This window comes from Tachyglossus aculeatus, chromosome X5, assembly GCF_015852505.1.
Source record: "Tachyglossus aculeatus isolate mTacAcu1 chromosome X5, mTacAcu1.pri, whole genome shotgun sequence".
Lineage (NCBI taxonomy): Eukaryota > Metazoa > Chordata > Mammalia > Monotremata > Tachyglossidae > Tachyglossus > Tachyglossus aculeatus.
Window position 1 is genome coordinate 4,895,870 of NC_052097.1, and position 20,118 is coordinate 4,915,987.

The following is a 20,118-nucleotide window of genomic DNA, read 5'->3' on the forward strand; positions in this document are numbered from 1 at the left end:
ACTCCAGTGCTTAGAACAGTGCTTTGCACGTAGTAAGCACTTAACAAATGCCATCATTATTATTCTAAGCACTGGCATCAAGTCAAGATAATCAGATCGAATCCAGACCCAGTCCCATATAGGGCTCACAGTCTAAGGTAGGGAGAGTGGATACTTTATCCCTATTTTACAGGTGAGAAAACCAAATCACAGAGAGTTAAGTGGCTTGCCCAAGGTCACACAGCAGGAATTCCCGGGATTAGGACTTGGGTTTCATAACACCCCATCTTGTGCTCTTCCCACCAGACCACACTGCCTTACTTTAAACCTTTTAAAAAACCCAAAAAACTCTGACTCCCTAGCGTGAGGGGCCCTAAGGTGGGGAACTAAAAGACCACTTGTAGAAACAGAGCAAACCTTAACATAAACTTCTCTTCACAATGGAGACATCCATCAGATAATCCTTCCCATCTTACAAACCCACAACCTTGGTGTCATCATTGAGTCCGCTCTCTATCACCCTACACATCCAATCCGTCCCCAAAGACCGTCACTTTCACAACATAGCCAAGATCCTCCCTTTCCTCTCTATCTAAACTCCTACCATATTAGTACAATCACTCATCCTATCCCGATAGGATTACTGCATCAGCCTCCTTTCTGACCTCCCAACCTCCTGTCTCTCCCCACTTCAGTCCATACTACACTCTGCTGCCCGGCTTATCTTCTACAGAAACACTCTGGGCCTGTCACCTCCCTCCTCAAAAATCTCCAGTGGTTGCCCATCAATCTCTGTATCAAGCAAAAACTCCTCACTTTGGGCTTCAAAGCTCTCCATCACCTTGCCCCCTCCTACCTCACCTCCCTTCTCTCCTTTTACATCCCAGCCCTCACACTCCGCTCCTCTGGGGCTAACCTCACTGGGCCTCATTCTCGCCTGTCCCACCGTTGACCACTGACCCACGTCCTAAATCTGGCCCAGAACGCCCTCCTTCCTCAATTCCACCAAAAAAAACACACACACCCTCTTCAAAGCCCTACTGAAGGCTCACCTCCTCCAAGAGGCCTTCCCAGACTAAGCCCCCCTTTTCCTCAGGTTCCCCCTCCCCTCTGTTACCCCGACTCACTCCCTTTCCTCTACCCCGCCCTGCCGCATTTGTGTATATATCTATAATTCTATTTATTTATATTATTGCCTGTTTACTGGTTTTGATGTGCATATATCTATAATTCTATTTATTTATATTGATGACTGTTTACTTGTTTTGATGTCTGCCTTACCCCCTTTCTAGATGGTAAGCCTAGTGTGGGCGGGGATTGTCTCTATTGCTGAATTATACTTTCCAGGTGCTTAGTACAGTACTCTGCACACAGTAAGCATGCAATAAATATGATTGAATGAATGAATGAACTGAATCCAAAAAGTCAGCAGGTAACTCTCAACCTCTCTAGGTCATAAGCTACTAGAGGGCAGAGATAATAATAATGATTGTGGTATTTCTAGACTGTGAGCCCATTGTTGGGTAGGGACCGTCTCTATATGTTGCCAACTTGTACTTGCCAAGCGCTTAGTACAGTGCTCTGCACACAGTAAGTGCTCAATAAATACAATTGAATAAATATGATTGAATGAATTTGCTAAGCACTTACTGTGTTCCAAGTACTGTACTGAGCACTGGGGTGGATACAAGCTAATCGGGTTGGACACAGTCCCTATCCTACATGGGGCTCACAGTTAGTGTGGCTCAGTGGAAAGGGCATGGGCTTAGGAGTCAGAGGTCATGGGTTCAAATCCCCGCTCCGCCACTTGTCAGCTGTGTGACTTTGGGCAAGTCACTTCAGTTCTCTGGGCCTCAGTTACCTCATCTGTAAAATGGGGATTAAGACTGTGAGCCCCATGTGGGACAACCTGATCACCTTGTATCCTCCCCAGCACTTAGAACAGTGCTTTGCACATAGTAAGCACTTAAATGCCATCATCATCAGTATTATTATTATTATTATTAACCCTCATTTTTCAGATGAGGGAACTGGGGCTCAGAGAAGTGAAGTGACATATCTAAGGTCACACAACAGACAAGTGGCAGAGTCAGAATTAGAACCCAAGTCCTCTAGACCGAAAGTTCATTGTGAGCAGTGATTGTCACCATTTATTGTTGTATTGTACTTTCCCAAGTGCTGAGTATAGTGCTCTGCCCACAGTAAGTGCTCAATAAATACGACTGAAAGAATGAATGACAGGTCCTTCCAACTCCCAGGCCCGTGCTCTATCCACTATGTTGCTGACTTGTACTTCCCAAGCGCTTAGTACAGTGCTCTGCACACAGTAAGCACTCAATAAATACGATCGAATGAACTAGGCCATGTTCCTTCTCAAGTCACCAAGAGGATCAAAAGGGCTTGTTTTTTTTCCCCTTATTCCTCCTCGACAACTAGACAGATCGAACCCCAGAGCCGGTTGGAAGGATGAGATGAGCATTTTGAGTCTTACCTGTCACAAGCCATTAACCGAATTACCTAAAGAAATCCTCTCCCAAGCGTCACTGTCGGTTTTGTGTGTTCGAGAGCTCCAGAAGGCTGCCCGCAACGAAAAACCTTTCCTCCAAAGGGCCCTTCTGTTTAATAAAGTGATTTGTTCCAGTAACAGGGATAATAAAATTGCTGGAATGAAACAGGATTGTTCAATGAGGAGCTGAATCCAATTTGCCAGGCTAGTATGATTACACTTTTATCTCTGTGTTTACTCATTTGTAGAATTGCTGCCAGTCTTTTTATGTGCAATTAATGGGATTAATGGTGCTCAGAACCAGGAAGACGGCATCGAGAAATCGCTCACAGTGTGTCAGTGGTACTAGTCTCTTCTTTGTTTATTATGGTATTTGTTAAGTGCTTACTATGTGCCAGGCACTGATCTAAAGAATAATAAAGCTGGAGTACATGTGAGATAATCAGGCTAGATCCAGTTCCTGTCCCACAAGGGGCTCACAATCCTAATCCCTATGTTATAGATGAGGAAACTGAGGTCCAGAGAAGTGAAGCGATTTGCCCAGGTCACACAGCAGACAAGTGGCAGAGCCAGAAATAGAACCCAGGTCCTTCTGACTCCTGGGCCCATGCTGTAGCCATGAGGCCACACTTCTTCTTTTTCAAGTTCCTGCACCTTGCTATGGTTTGGGAAGGTGAAGACAGGCTGCTCTTCATCCCGTGCTTCTAAAATTGGACTTTTGTTGTTCATTCAAGGAAAATTTGGTTTCATTTAGGCCAATTATCCTGCATCTCATTATGGTAAGCTAACACGTTCCATGTGAAAAACTCCCAAGATGATGAGGGGGGAGCAAAACCAACTATTCCAGTAAGGATAAAGGAGAACCGAATTTGTACTTTGGAGTAGCGTGCAGTTTATTTTAGTATGATTTTTGGCCGCGAATTCACTCCACCTTTATCCTGGAAATCCCAAACTGGCAACAGGTTTAAATGATTCCAGTTTAGATACAATAAGCTGACATAGTCTCTTTCCCCTGATAGCCATTCCTGAGCCAGAGGGAGTTCTCCTTCCGTGCTGAGCTTTATCCAACATCCACTTACTGGCCCCCAGCTTGCAAATCCAATTGCTACTGGATGGGGATTTAAACAACAAAGTTGGCAACATTTTAAGCTTTAAAAAAAAAAAATGAAAGGAGCCATTATGATAGCACATTGGAAGAAAAGAGTTTATAGAGCTTACTAGAGGTGACATTGACTCAAGGAAAACATCATCTGTCAGTAGCCTCATTCCAATTTCCCCCTTGCCTTTAAAAACTCAATCACCTCACGCCCTCCTACCTCCCATCACTACTCTACTACTATAACCCAGCCTGCAAACTTTGTTCCTCTAATGTTAACCTTCTAGTTGGACCTAGATCTCATCTATCTCACCACCGACCTCTCACCCCCATCCTGCCCCTGGTGTGGAATGCCCTCCCTCCTGCTGACAGACAATTACTCTCCCCCTGCTTCAAAGCCTTACTGAAAGCCCATCACCTCCAAGAGGCCTTCTCTAACTAAATCTGCCTTTCCTCTGTTCCTACTCCTTTCTGTATTGCCCTGACTTGCTCCCTTTATTTGCCCCCCCCCCCCCCCCCCCCTCCAAGCTTCACACCACTTATTTATTGCACAGGATCATCCTCTGCCTCCTGAAAGTCACATGACTCCATTGGGTAAAATTTGACCCAGGTGTACTTAATAATTATTATTATTATTAAGGTACTTGTTAAGGGCTTATTATGTGCCAAGCACTGAGGTAAAGTTAATCCCTGTCCCACACTGGGCTCACATTGTTAATCCACATTTATTTTTAACAGATGTGGTCACCGAGGCACAGAGAAGTGAAGTGACTTGTCCAAGGTCACCCAAAAGACAAGTGGGGGAGCTGGGATTAGAACCCATGACCTTCTGACTCCCAAGTCTGAGCTCTATCCACTACAGCCTGTATCCTGTTCCACCCTTTGGGTCTTCCTTGGAGGGGGCCAGTGTTTGCTCCTGGCAAAACTTCAAAGGCCTTGTGGATCTCCCCCTAGTTTGCTTCTCCAGGATACCCTAGCCAAGCAAACTCTGCCAACGGAGCATGCCAGCGGCTGGGATCCATTTCCCGGGCCTGTTGTGAGAGGGAGAGATGTTTATATAAAATGAAATAGAAAAAAAGAAAAGAAAAGAAAAGATCGGGCTGAAAGAAAGATCTGAAACTATGTTAAGCAGAATGAGGTCGGGAAGACTTCAGAAGTCTTCGAAGGGAAGAGGCAGAATATAAAAGAAGGATACAGGAAGGTGGTGAAAGGAATCCAGTCCGTACATTGTGCCTCCTGAGTATTCAGTCCCTTTCTTTAAACAACGTCTCTCTTGGCCCCTGAGCCCTCTATTGGCTATGCGAGCTTCCTAGACTTACACAGAACCTTTTGTGGCTTTGATCAGCCACCAGAACGTAAACATCTTCAGCCATGCCCAAAAGAAGTCTGTTTAAAATCCAGTTGATGTAAGAGTTTGAAACAGCCCATTAACCATCTCACGTGTAAATACGCGGGCATGGGCAAATTTATGTGCTAAAGAACTTTTCTGCAACTTACTGAAAATTCCACCAGTCCCAGTGAACGTGCTTTGCTCACCCCTCTGGGAACTTGAGATGGAGAACGTAAAAATCTCGCTGCCCTTCAGGTTCCAAGATGGCACAATCAGGGGCGAGATTCTGTTTGTGCCCAAGTGGAGTTCGGTAAAGTCAGTATGTGACTGATGATCCTTTCCACATTGTGTAAAAGATCTCCTCTGCTTGCTACCCGGCCCGCTGCCATTTTCCCTTCTCCCGTTTGGTGTTGCCATCTCTGTTTGGAAACAGTCACCCTCTTTCATCCCCTATTAAGCAGCTGTCCAGTCTCCCCGCAAATCCCTACAGGCAAAGCTGTGATCCGAAGAGCTAGGCTTTGATGTGGGTGAGCTGACTGCACTCTGGGACCTTGCTGTTTGAGGGTCCGGCCTAACCTTTTGATGTTGTCAGCCATGCAGGTGACATGAATGAAATCGCTCTGCTCCAACATCACCATGAGGATGGCTAATCAGCGGACCCCAATCCATTTTTCCATTCAAGGGTATTTATCAAGTGCTTACTGTGTGCAGAGAACTGCACTAAGCACCTGGGAGAGTACAGGAAACAAAAATAATAGTGACAATAATTGTGCCAGGCACTGTACTAAACGCTGGGGTAAATGCAAGTTAATCGGATTGGACACAGTCCCTGTCCCACACAGGGCTCCCACCCACAAGCCCCATTTTACAGATGAGGGAACTGAGGCACAGAGAAGTGAAGTGACTTGCCCAAGGTCACATAGCAGACATATGGTGGAGTTAGGATTAGGCATGATCCCTGCCCTCTAGGAGTTTACAGTCCAGCAGGCCCATTCACCAGAGTGAGCCAACATCATCATCAATGGTATTTATTGAGTGCTTACTATGTGCAGAGCATTCATTCATTCCATCATATTTATTGAGGGCTTACTGTATGCAGAGCAATGTACTAAGCTCTTCTGAGAGGACAATACAATAGAATTAGCAGACATGAGGTACATCTGACTGTGGACCCTTAGGCAATAATCAGTCAGAGGTATTTACTGAGCACCAACTGTGTGCAAAGCACTGATCTCAGTGCATGGGAGAATTCAACTAAGGCAATGAGTCCCTGTCTTCAAGAAGCTTTTTTTAAAAAATATTTGTTAAGTGCTTACTATGTCAGGCACTGTACTAAGAGCAGAGGTAGATCCACATCCCAAATGGGGCTCATGATCTTAATCCCCATTTTCCAGCGGAAGACACTGAGGCACAGGGAAATGACTTGCCCAAGGTCACACAGCAGACAAATGGCAGGAGGAGAACTAGATCCCAGGTCCTTTTGACTCCCGGGCCCAGAATCTATTCACTAGACCATGCTTTTTCTAAACAAGGTTGAAACCTAACCAAAGTGCTTAGTGTTTGGTACAGACATAGCGCTTAATCATCATCATCAATCGTATTTATTGAGTGCTTACTATGTGCAGAGCACTGTACTAAGCGCTTGGGAAGTACAAATTGGCAACATATAGAGACAGTCCCTACCCAACATTGGGCTCACAGTCTAAAAGGGGGAGACAGAACAAAACCAAACATACCAACAAAATAAAATAGAATAGATATGTACAAGTAAAATAAATAAATAAATAAATAAATAAATAAATAGAGTAATAAATATGTACAAACATATATACGTATATACAGGTGCTTAATAATGTTAGCCCATTGTTGGGTAGGGATCATCTCTATATGTTGCTGACCTGTACTTCCCATGAAGTGGAAGAAAGAATGGGTGATGGAAAAGTGACGAATTGCTTAAGCTGTAGTGTATGTGAATCTATTTGTACAAAAGTGCTATGAGTGGCTGAGTGCATAACGAGGAAATGGATTTTCAAGTAAGCTTTAAGGCTACAGAGTCTTCAATGACCTCCAATTCCTGTTTAATTCCCTGGGATGAGAAATCCATCCCAATATCTGGAAAGTCAATTGCTTTTTTTCTCCTTTTTCTTTTAAATAGCATTTGTTAGTAGTATGTGCCATGCACTGTACTAAGTGCTGGGGTTGACACAAGCTACTCAAGTTGGAAACAGTCCAGGTCTCACATGGGGTTCAGTATCAATCCCCATCTTACAGATGAGGGAACTGAGGCCCAGAGAATAATAATAATAATGATGATGATGATGATGTATTTGTTAGGCACTTACTATGTGCCAAGCACTGTTCTAAGCACTGGGGTAGATACAAAGTAATCAGGTTGTCCCAAGGTGGGGCTCACAGACTCAATCCCCATTTTACAGATGAGGTCACTGAAGCACAGAGAAGTGAAGTGACTCACCCAAGGTCACACAGCAGACAAGTGGCAGAGCCGGGATTAGAACCCAGATCCTTCTGACTCTCAGGCCTGTGTTCTGTCACTAGGCGATGCTGCCTCTCAGGGTTATTCTCTCCCTTTTACAGACTATCAAGGTGAAAGGTTAAACAACTTCTCCACCGTGACCCAGCAAAGGGATAGCATTACTAAGCATCCTCTGTCCCTGGTGAAAATCACGGACATCTGTGGGAAAGAGTGCCAGAAAAACTCCCTGGAGAAGCAGCGCATGCTCAGAAGTCATTTAGAAATGAGAAGGGCTCAAAACCCCTTTGGAGGAAAGAAGTGGAATGATTTTGTGCACTGATCGATAATCAATAATCCAAATCCTGCTGGCCCGTAATCAATTACTCCAGCTCTATAAACCTGGACATCATCCTAGTCATTAAAAATACACACACACAATTAGAAAGGGGCCAGAGTTCTCTTAATACACCCAGTTCCTTCCTGATATTTGAACAGCATCCACAAGAATCACTGGATGGCAATTGGTTTGCAAATGTTTCCTTCTGACTGCCTCGAGCCCAGGCCAAGCATGGAAAAAACACTGGGTTTTCTAGGTATAAATAAAAATTGTGGTGTTAGTTAAGGGCTTTCTGTGCCAAGCAGTGTACTAAGCACTGGCATAGATACAAAATAATCAGGTCCCTCATGAGGGTCACAGTCTAAACAGGAGGGCAAACAGGTATTGAATCCCCATTTTGCGGATGAGGACTGAGGCACGGAGAGGTGAAGTGATTTGCCCAAGGTGACAGAGTTTCTGACTCCTAGACCTGTGCTCTTTCCATTAGGCAACACTGCTTCTAGGGTAAAATGGACTTTAGAATCTGCATCGCCTTTCCACAGCGCTCTGACTTGCTCCATTTCTCATCCCCCACCTCCCGCCACCAAAGCGAGTCTATAATTTTTTATTTCTTTTAATGTCTGTCTCCCCCACTTTAGACTAAGCTAGTTGTGGGCAGGGAATGTGTCTGTTTAGTGTTATATTGTACTCTCCCAAGCATTTAGTATGATGCTCTGTACACAGCAAGTGCTCAATAAATCCAGTTGAATGATTCTGCTTGGGGGCGAATATCTCCCCCAAGGCCAATCTGACTCCTGTCAAAAAAGTCACCATGAGGGGTTCTGAAATCAACACAACATGGCCTAATGGAAAGAGCACAGGCCTGGGCCCTAACCCTGGCTCCTTCTATTTCTTTCTGTGTGACTTTGGGCAAGTCACTTAATTTCTCGGGGCCTCACTTTCCTCAACTGTAAAATGCGGATTCAAGATTTGTTCTCCCTCAGACTATGAGCCCTACATGGGACCAATCCCAGCCCCACAGCACTTATGTCCACAGCTGTAATTTATTTATTTATATTAATGTCTGTCTCCCCATCTAGATCGTAAACTCATTGTGGCAGGGAACGTGTCTGCTAATTGTTGCACTGTACTCTCCCAAGTGCTCAGTACAATGCTCTGCCCACGGTAACCTCTCAAATATGATTGAATGAATGAGACGGGATTGTATCTGACTTGATTAACTTGTATTGACTGGACAGCAATGACACGGGAGAGAGTCGAGGGCAGAGACTCAAATTTACTGCGCAGAAGGAGGCGGTGGTAAACCACTTCCGTATTTTTACCAAGAAAACTATGAATCCACTACCAGAACAATTGCAGGTGAAGGTGGGGCGTTCTGGAAGAGATGTGGCCATCGCGTCACTATGGGTTGGAGATGACTCAACAGCATAAGACAAGACCCCAGTGCTTAGAACAGTGCTTGACTCATCCTAAGTGTGTAACAAATATGGTAACAATAATAATATTCCACCAGTAGTTCTGCCCTTGCAGTAATGACATCGGCACACACCCCCTAGAGCTCAGCTCCATTGGGTCAGAGACTAGGAGAGGTGTAGGTATGAGAAGCAGCATGGTGTAGGGGATAGAGCATGGGCCTCGGAGTCGGAAGGTCGTGGCTCCTTCACTTGTCTCTAGCTTTTGAGTCAAGGAGAGTCTACAGTGCAACCCTAAATCTCCTCTTGGCCGTCAACGTTAGCCATCTGCCTCCCCGCCCTCTCAAACGGTTAATAGCTGATCCTATCTCTGTTCCCATCAGAATTCTCAAGGGATCCTGGTTAAGTAATCAGCCACTAAAGCAACGCCAACTCCACCACATCTGTAGCTAAAGCTGGAGACGAAGGGGACTTTTTCCCCGCTTGGCCCATGTGGGCTCCCCATAATGTGCACTTGGTGGGTGGGGGTCCCCAGAGGAACTAGAAACCGGGGCGAGAGGCAACCCAGCCTCGGTTCGGGGGGGGAAAAAACACCAGCCTGGAGTGTTCCCTCATGGTGGCAGGCAGAAATGGATAGTCTGCCCGGGGAAGGATCAATTGTAAAAAGTGGAATTAGTCATTCTAAATCATGCAGCTGTGGTCGAAGGGAGCTCTTCTAAAAATCATTAAACAATCATGTATTCCTATTGATTTATTCAAAATTCCTTGAGGGAAAGCAGATTAAACACAAGGTAAAAGTAAGCTAATGCAGATTCAATGGATGAAGGATGGACGGATAGTTCCCTAGGTAGTTTTTGTACTAATGAGAGGAAAATTATACGTACACTATTACCAGGATAAAAGGGTCTATTAGAGGTCTTTGGCTTGACATATTTATGTATTTCAAATACTAAGTAGCACGGTGAATTAAGTTTACTCTGCACATTAGTTATTTTTATTGCATCTCCAAGTGATAAACAGAGTTCTCTGGCAAGGGTGGCTTATAGCACTCCTTGGAAAACACTGTCTGCTGAGCAAAGACGCTGAAGTCACTCCTACTCTCTGGGTGGCATTTATGAATAACTCAAAGGTGAATTGATGGGATGGGCAAAAGCCTTTAAAGATCGCAAGCAGAATGCATAAAAGGGGTGTGTGGGTCGGCACGGGGGGTGGAGGGGGGGGGGGGCGGCGGTGTCTTTATGGAAGCGCAAGAACACTTTGCACAACCCAATTTCTCTGCATTGAAAGGTCCCCTTTTTCTTGTTTTTGTTTGGTTTTTTTGAAATCCATCCAAAAAGGACCCAAAATTAATGGGAGAGTCTGCTGACTCGGTCATTATTTCCACCCAAAACCCTACAGTGTCCACCCCTATTTGCTTGTATCCACCCCGCTTAGCAGGGTGCCTGGCACATAGTAAACACTTAAATACCACAATTACTATTATTATTGTTTTTTCTAGTAGTGAAGTCAGCTGCAAGCAAGGGCACCAACAGCAGCAGAAAACCATTCTGGGAAGCAGTTTGGCCTAATGGATAGGGCACGGGCCTGGGACCCAAAAGACCTGTGTTCTAATCCTCATCGGAATGTGACCTTGGGCAAGTCACTTATCTTCTCTGTGCCTTTGTTTCCTCAACTGCAAAATGGGGATTCAACACCTCTTCTCCCTCCTACTTGACTCTGAGCCCTATGGGGGACAAGGACTGAATCTGGCCAACTTGTATCTACCCCTACATTTGGAACAGTGCTTGATACACAGTAAGCACTGAAATACCACAAAAAAACCACCAGAAGAGTCATGTGTTGGGGGCTGTGTGATCACAAACACCTGATCCTTGCCCTTGACAAACTTATATTCTACCACAGACACTATTGGTAGTCAGGCAACAGATGGGTCGTGTGGCCTAGTGGGTAAAGCACGGAGCTGGGAATCAGAGAATCTGGGTTCCAATCCCAGCTCCAACACTGCTGTGTGACCTCGGGCAAGTCAAATCACTTCCCTGTACCTCCATTTCCTCATCTGTACAATGGGAATTAAATACATGTTTTCTCACTCTCCCCATTATAGACGGGCAGCCCCGGTTGGGACAGGAACTATGTCTGGCCTGATGATCTACCACAGAGCTTAGCACTTTAGTAAGCTCTTAAATGTCATTGTTACATTAAAAATTAAACTGGAGTGGACAGTGTCTCTAGAAGATAACTAAATCCCCCCAAGAAACTCCACCCCACCTCTTCCTGGTGTTGAAAGCTAGGCACTGAGTGTGAGCCAGCCTGAGCTCATCGTAGGGTGGGAATGTGTGTGTTTATTGCTCCATTGTACTCTCCCAAGTGCTTAGCACAGTGCTCTGTACCCCATAAGCATTCAGTAAATACTACTGAATGAATGAATGAAGCAGGGGGCAGCCTCCCTTGTTCCTTTCTAGCAACACGGAGACAGTGGGCATTTCCACCTCCATCACCATTCTGCCCCTGAGCTCACGAGCTTGCTTCCCCTTGGAAGACTTCAGCCTTGTTCAAACACTTTCCAGATTATTTTCTTAAAAGCCAGTCCAACATGATGCTAGAGGAAGTATTTTATTTTGTTAGTATGTTTGGTTTTGTTCTCTGTCTCCCCCTTTTAGACTGTGAGCCCACTGTTGGGTAGGGACTGTCTCTATATGCTGCCAACTTGTACTTCCCAAGCACTTAGTACAGTGCTCTGCATAGAGTAAACACTCAATAAATACGATTGATTGATTGAAGTACAACAAAACTTTCCTGAGTCTGCTGCTCCAATCAGAAGCATAACACCCCAATAATCAGAATAATAATTGTGGCATTTTTAATGGTATTTGTGAAGTGCTTACTATGTGCCAAGCTCTATAGTAAGCACTGGGGTAACTACACTCACATCAGGTTGGACACAGTTCCTGTCCCACATAGAGCCTACAGTCCTAATCCTCTTTTTAAAGATGAGGGAACTGAGGCACTGAAGTGAAGTGACTTGCCCAGGGATATATAGCAAAGAAATGGCAGAGCTGGGATTAGAACCCAGGTTCTTCTACCAGACTCATGCTCTAACCACTAAGCCATGCTGTTGTTCTCTTAATGCTTATTCTGTGCCAGGAACTGTGCTAAGCGCTGGGGTAGATGAGAGTTAATCAGGTCACCCAGGGCTCACAGCCTAAATAATTATGGCATTTGTTAAGTGCTTACTGTGTCTCAACTATTATTCTGAGCACTGGGGTAGATGTACATAAATGAAGTAACACAGTCTCTATCCCACTTGGGTCTCACAGTTAAAAGAGAGTGAAGATGTAGTTAATCCCCATTTTACAGATGAGGAAACAGACAGAGAAGTTAAGTGACTTACCCAAAGGTCACTCAGCAGAAAAAAAAAAGAGCGGGAATTAGAGCTCTGGTCCTCTGACCGCAAGGCCTGTGCTCTTTCCACTGGACCACACTGCTTCCCCGCCACCCCACCCCTGCCCACGAGCAATGCACTTCAGATCTCTTCCTTCCTTTTCTAGAGAAGCAGTGTGGCTTAGTGGATACAGCCCAGGCCTAGGAGCCAGAAAGGCATGGGTTCTAAATCCAGCTCTGCTGTGTGACCCTGGGCAAATCACTTCACCTCTCTGGGCCTCAGTTCCCTCATCAGTAAAATGGGGATTGAGACTGTGAGCCTCACGTGGGACAGACATTGTGTCCAACTGGTTTTGCTTGTGTCTACCCTGCACTTAGAACAATGCTTGGCACATAGTAGGTGCTTAACAAATATCACAATTATTATTATTATTACATCCAATCCTCTCCCTGGTCTTCTGTTTTCTGGGTTTCCCTCCCAGGTGATTCCATGGAAGATTTCAGTCAGTTGTCTGGGCTGATGCTCTGCCTCATCAACTCAGGATTTGGGGCAACACTCTGTTGTGAGATATTTATTTATTTGAGTTCCACGCACAGATAAACACCAGGGCTGGAATTGCAGGAACTTGCTCAGCAGGCGGGTGGGATATAGCCACAGCTGAGCAATCACATCTCAAGCTACTTTCCCTACATCACACACACACACACACACACACACACACACACACACTGCAAACACAATCTGGCTCCCTTTAAGGGTAATCTACCACTTCTGCAGGGCTAGAAGCAGCATGGCTTTGTGGAAAGAGCTTGGGAGTCAGAGGACATGGGTTCTAATCCCAGTTCCACGACCTGTCTGCTGTTTGACCTTGGGTAAGTCACTTCACTTCTCAGTGGCTCAGTTACCTCATCTGTAAAATGGGGATTAAATCAGTGAGTCCCCTTTGGGACAACCTGATTACCTTGTAACTACCCCATATTTTAGGACAGTGCTTGGCACATAGTAAGAGCTTAATACCATAGTTATTATTATTAGAAAACACAGCAGAAACATGGTATATATATATTGTGCAGGTTTGTGAAAAGTCATGTAGCCAATACTATTAAGTGCCTGTGTGCAGGGCACTGTACTAAGCATTTGGGAGAGCACCGCAGATGTAGGAAATGTGATCTCTGCCCACAAGAAGCTTACAGTCTAGAAAGGGAAACAAAGATTAGAGTTTGTTACAGATAAGAGGAAGGAGGAATGGGAGTGAAGGAGGTCTATATCAGAGTTAGTACTTCAGTAACAGTAATAGTACTCATCAAATGCTTACTCTGTGCCAAGCACTGCCTTAAATGGTGGAGTGAAGTATAAAAGGATTAGGTCTTACATAATCTCTGTCCCACACTGAGATCACAGTCTAAGTAAGAGGGAGAACGGGATATTGAATCCCCATTTTACAGATGAGGAAACAAACACAGAGAAGTTAAGTGATTTGCCCAAGGCCATTCAGCAAGCATATGGCAGAACAAGATTAGAACCCAAGTCCTCCAATTCCCAGACCCATGAGCTTTCCATTAAGTGACATTGCTTCTCAGGGTTTAGGTCTTTTCTGTTGGAGTGTGGGCTCATTGTGGGCAGGGAGCATGCAACTGCTCTATACAGTGCATGGCACTCAAAGAGTGCTTAATAAATACTTTCACTACTGTTACATGCCTAATACAGTGGCTCAGCAGCCAATGTGTTCTTGGGAAACACCCAGAGGATTTCCTAAGTCGAGGAGCAAAGTCAAGAGGACGGAATGCAGACTCAAGAGTTGAAATCCTTTCACAGGAAATGGCACAAACCCTGTAGGCCCAAGGCAGTGAGGATTTGTGTACTGAAGCGTTCCTCCCATGGCTTTGCTCTTCAAGATGGACAACGCGGGTCAAGCATCAGTTCAGCCCATGCAGAGAAGCGGTATGGCCTAATGGGTAGAGCGTGGGCCAGAGAGTCAAAAGGACCCTGGTTCTAATCCTGGCTATGACACATCATAGTAAGTCATTTCACATCTCTGTACCTCATTGACCTCATCTAGAAAATGGGGATTAATACCATGAGCCCTATGTGGGATAGGGGCTGTAATTCAACCTGATTACCTTGTATCTACCCCAGTGCTTTGTACAGTGCCTGGTGAATAGTAAGCGCTTAACAAATGCTGCAGTTATTATTATTATTACAAGGCAGAGCTCCTTGTTAGTGTCAGAACATGAGGAGAGGCTTGGATTTGTGATGGCTGATGGATTTCATATTGCCAGAGTAGCAACAGTTCTTCCAAAGCTGAAAACGGGTTTGTGCTCTAGCTATCTAGCCCAGGTTTAATGGCTGCTTTACCCAAAAGCACCAGGGACCAAACTAAATGATCACTTCCTCCGGCAACGGACTTGTTACTAGCTGACTGAAGATGCCAGGCCCCCATTTCCTCTCTCAGAGTTGAGGAATCACTCTCTTCTGGCCAGTCTCAGAAACAGTGTGGGCTAATGGTTAGTGCCCAGGAGTTAGAAGGACCTGGTTTCTAATCTCAGCTCTGCCACATGTCTGCTGTATGACCTTGGATGAGTCACTTCTGTGTGCCTCAGTTCCCTCATCTGTAAAATGGGAGAGCTCCACATGGAACAGGGACTGTGTCCAACCTGCTTAGCTTGAATCCACCCCAGTGCTTAGAACAGTACTTGACACCCAGTAAGGGCTTCAATACCATCATCATCCCAGCCTCAGGAAAGGTTTCCCCTAACGCTCTTGCAGGTCCCCCAAGACTGTTAATAGCCCACCCCCACCTCCACCCCAAGACTGAGACTTCACAGAATCCAGTGCAGTGGAAAAGTGGCAGTGTCTCGGTCAAATTTGGCCAAGGGAAGCAGAGAAAAGGGATCAACTGGCCCTTAGAAGAGGATTTGGGCCTTAAATTCTGTGATCTGGCCATCTCTAGGGCTGCAATCATCAATCAATGATATTTATTAAGTGTTTACTATGTGTAGAGCACTGTACTAAGCGCTTCATGGAGTACAATCAACAGAATTAGCAGCCACATTGCCCATAAGCTCGCAGTCGAGGGGCAGACAGACGTTAAATATTGCAAGTTATATTAAAGATACAAACCTAAATCAAATGCCCAAAGCCCTCAGCTGGGCGAGAGGCCGGTTTTAGGACCCATTGGTGGGCCCTGACCCTTCCCCCACACATCCCCGACACCTGACCATGTGGTTTTGGTGGTTACAAGCCAGCCGATCTTCGGAGCCCCATGCTGGGGTTCAGGGGTGAAGAGGGAGAAGACCTAAAAGAAGACCTTACCCCATCTCTCCCTCTCCAGACCCACCTCAGGAAGGTGACGGCCCTCACAATCAGTCTTCCCGGATCTACTCGAGAAGGGGATCTCTTAAAGAATGACCTTCCCTTTAGATCATAAGCTCCTGAAGAGCAGGGAATGTGCTCAAGAGGTGCTCAGAACAGTACTCTGCACACAGGAGGCGCCCCCAAAATACCAGTAATAACAATGACATTTATTAAGCACCTACTATGGACTAGAGTTGATTCAAGAAAACCTGGTTAGACACACATTCATTCATTTAATAGTATTTATTGAGCACTTACTGTGTGCAGAGCAATGTACCAAGTGCTTGGAAGAGTATAATACAACAACAGACATTCCCTGCCCACACCAAGCATACAGTCATGGGGCCAACAGTCTAAGGGGAACAGGTATTAATCCCCATTTTACAGAAAAGGAAAGTGAGTCACAAAAAAGCTTTGACGTGCCCAAGTTCACACAGCAAGCAAGGGGGCAGAGTCAGGATTAGAACCCAGATCCTCTGACTCCAAGGCCGGTGTCTCTTTAAGAAGTCAAAGTGGGGATGAGGGACAGACCCAAAAGCACAAACAAAGCATTAGAGGATGGTGGAAAACACCCTTAGTAATAATAATAATGACGGTATTAGTTACTATATGCCAGACACTATACTAAGCACTGGGGTGAATAAAAGCAAATTGGTTTGGACACAGTGTCCCATGTGGGGCTCACAGTTTCATTCCCTGTTTTACAGATGAGGTAACAGGCACAGAGAAGTGAAGTGACTTCCCAAGGGCACACAGCAAGCAAGTGGTGGAGCTGGGATTAGAACCCAGGAGCTTCTTAATCCCAGGCCTGAGCTCTAACCACTACACTATCAATGGCTCCCTTCTCATTCAAAGCCCAACTGATTGGCTAAGGACTCAGCCCCTCTCCTGTTTGAAGGTAAGATTAACCCCTCATTCGGATCTCTCCCACTCTCGCTTTGTCTTCTAGTCAGAGAGAGGTAATTCTTCACAATAATGACGACGGTATATGTTAAGCACTCACTAAATGTCAAGCACTGTTCTGAGCACTCACACTGCCAAGCCTGGGTTATTTCATTTCCAAATGAACTTGAATCCCGTCAGCCATCCCTGGCTTATAGGTGGTGCATGCAGAGTCGGAGAAGGACGAAAAGACCTTAGCGGGAAACCGTGCTGACCAGCTTGGAGGCCCGGAAACACATCCCCGCTGATATGGAGAGGAAGTTGGTGAAGCTGCAGGGAGAGGGGCAGGAATGGTGGGGTTGACTAATTGGAGAGAACATTCAACAGAATGTTACTGCTTAAGCGGGGCATTAAAATTCCAAAGTCTTGCTCGCTTCTCAGAGGTTGGAAAGGGCCCAGCGGATGGCATCGATTCTGGCCACGGGATGCTAATGAGATTTGGGAAACAGGGCAAGAGTTACATCCACCCCTCTCATGGGAATGAACTGGGAGTGCTTGTTTTCGCCAAGTGTTTTCACACCATTTTATCTTCATATTATCCTCATACAGAAGGTTTTATTCATTGTCATATTTATTGAGTGCTTATTATGTGCAGAGCACTGTTCTAAGCACTCGGGAGAGTACAGAGTAACAAGAGACACATTCCCTGCCCACAGTGAGATTACAGTCTAGAGGGGGAGACAGATGTTAATAGAAAGAAATAAATGACAGATATGGACATGAGTGCTGAGGGGCTGGGAGGGGGGGATGAATTTTAGACTGTGAGCCCACTGTTGGGTAGGGACTGTCTCTATATGTTGCCAACTTGTACTTCCCAAGCGCTTAGTACAGTGCTCTGCACACAGTAAGCGCTCAATAAATACGATTGATGATGATGATGATGATGATGATGAATAAAGGGAGCAAGTCAGGAAGATGCAGAAAGGAGTAGAAGAGGAAAGGTGGGGCTTAGTTCAGGGAAGGCCTCTGGGAGGAGCCCATTTTAGAAATGAGGGAACTGAGACCTAGATTATTTAGGTGAGCATGAGAATAGAAGTCAGGAGACCCACTAATTCCAGCTGCACCCCTTGCTTGCTGAGTGTGACCTTGGGCAAGTCATTTTGCTACTCTGGGCCTCAGTCTCCTCATCTGTAAAATGGAGATAAAATGCCTATCCTCCCCCTTCTTAGATGGTGAGCCCCATTTGGGATAGGGACCGTGAAAGATCTATTTGTCTTGGGCACGACCTAGTGGCAAGATCACAGGCTTGGGAGTCAGAGGTCGTGGGTTCTAATCCGGTCTCTGCCACTTGTCTGCTGTGTGACCTTGGGCAAGTCACCTCACTTCTCTGTGCCTCGGTTACCTCATCTGGAAAATGAGGATTGAGACTGAGCACCCCATGTGGGACAGGGATTTGTACAATCTGATTATGTTGTATCTACCCCCAGTGCTTAGAGCAGTGCTTGGCAAATAGTAAGCGCTTAACAAATACCATTATTACCTACTCAAGCGCTCAGTACATAGTAAGTGCCTAATAAATACCACAATTATTAGCTGGAATCACATGATTTACCAGTTCAACAAGATATAGGGTGCAGTTGCCAACAATCTACTAATCAACGGTATTAACTGAGTGCTTACTGTGTGCCTAGCACTGAACTAAATTCTTGGGGAAGTACAATACAAAGTTAGTAGATGTTATCCCTTCTCACAGGGAATCTACAGTCTACAGGGAGAGACAGACATTAAAATATAGTACAGATAGGGAAAATGGTAAATTATAAGAATGTTTACGGAAGACAGAGTTCCGATGGAGGCAGAGTGAGGAGGAGGAGGATGCCAGTTTGTGACTAATTAGACCAGAAATTCTCAAGGCTCATCTTCCAGAGAACTTGGGGCCATTTTTTTATTATATATGGTACTTTTTCTAAAATTCTATATAGTATATGTGTCAGGCACTGTACTTGACCCTGGGGTAGAGACAACCTAGTCAGGTGGGACATAAATCCCTGTCCCAAATGGGGCTCACAGTCTTAATCTGCATTTTCCAGATGAGGGAACTGAGGACCAGAGAAGTGTGTGCCCAAGGTCAGAGAGCAGGTTGATGACAGAGCCGGGATTAGAACCCAGGCCCTTCAGACTCCCAAGTCTGTACTCTGTCTACTAGGCAACGTGCTTCTCACTGGTATTATCTGCCATCATGGAGGCTTCTGTTTGTTGGCAGGGGTGGGAAGAGAAAACAGTGAGGTGGGGCAGACGACCTGCTTCTCCATTTAATACAACACAAATCCAGACACAATCACCCGTGGGGAGAAAGCTCCGTGGCAGGAGAGATGTTAACGTCACAGTAACCCACACTGTTTCCCCAAGGCCCTAAGCAAGGAGAGCAAATCTTCCAGCTCATTCGCTAGTAATGCCCTTTTTGTTGACAAAAGTAAATTGATGACAGTCAAGAGGGAAGCATTTGGTGGAAAAATTCTGTTGACCCTTTTCAGATTGAATTTGACCACAAAACGAGATACCAGCAGTTGCAGAAATGATAGATTATTGTAATGACCATCAGGATGGCCTTTTGGCATGTTTAAATGGCAATAAATTTCACCAGGAAGAGGGCAATTTAACTACTTTAGGGAGGTAAGGAACCGCTTTGTTTGAGGTGCAAATAAAGTTCGGTTCATTAAAGGCAAACTCATTACCTTCCCGGTGCAATACTATATCAGAAGAGGGTGTTAATATTTAATTTAATTTCCTGGATTTCTTTTGCATGGCTGGGCATGTTCTTCCAGGGTACAAACTTCCCTCAGTTCTGGACAGCCGTTATCGCTTCACTCCCTCTTCTAACAGGCTTTCTCGAGAAAATTTCCCAATAGGCCAAGTCAAATGAACCCCATCTGCCATCACTGGCACCCCTAGATTGAGTCAGACCAACCCTGAACACAGAATACATAAGTTTACTCAACTGAGCATTCAGTTCTTGAATTTAATGCCTCCAGTCAGAAATACTGTTATGCCAGTCTCCCTTACTAAAAATTTCCTTCTTTTACCCTCATTTTTTTATGGAATTTTGCTCGCTCATTCATTCAATCATATTTATTGAGTGCTTACTGTGTGCAGAGCACTGTACTAAGCAGTTGGAAAGTACAATTCAGCAACAGAGAGAGACAATCCCTGCCCATACCAGGATTACGGTCTAGAAGTTTGGTTAAGTGTTTACTACCTGCCAGCACTGTACGAAGCACTGGGGTAGATACAAGCAAATCAGGTGGGACACAGTCCCTGTTCCACGTGGGGCACCGGGTCTTAATCTCCATTTTCCAGATGAGGAAAC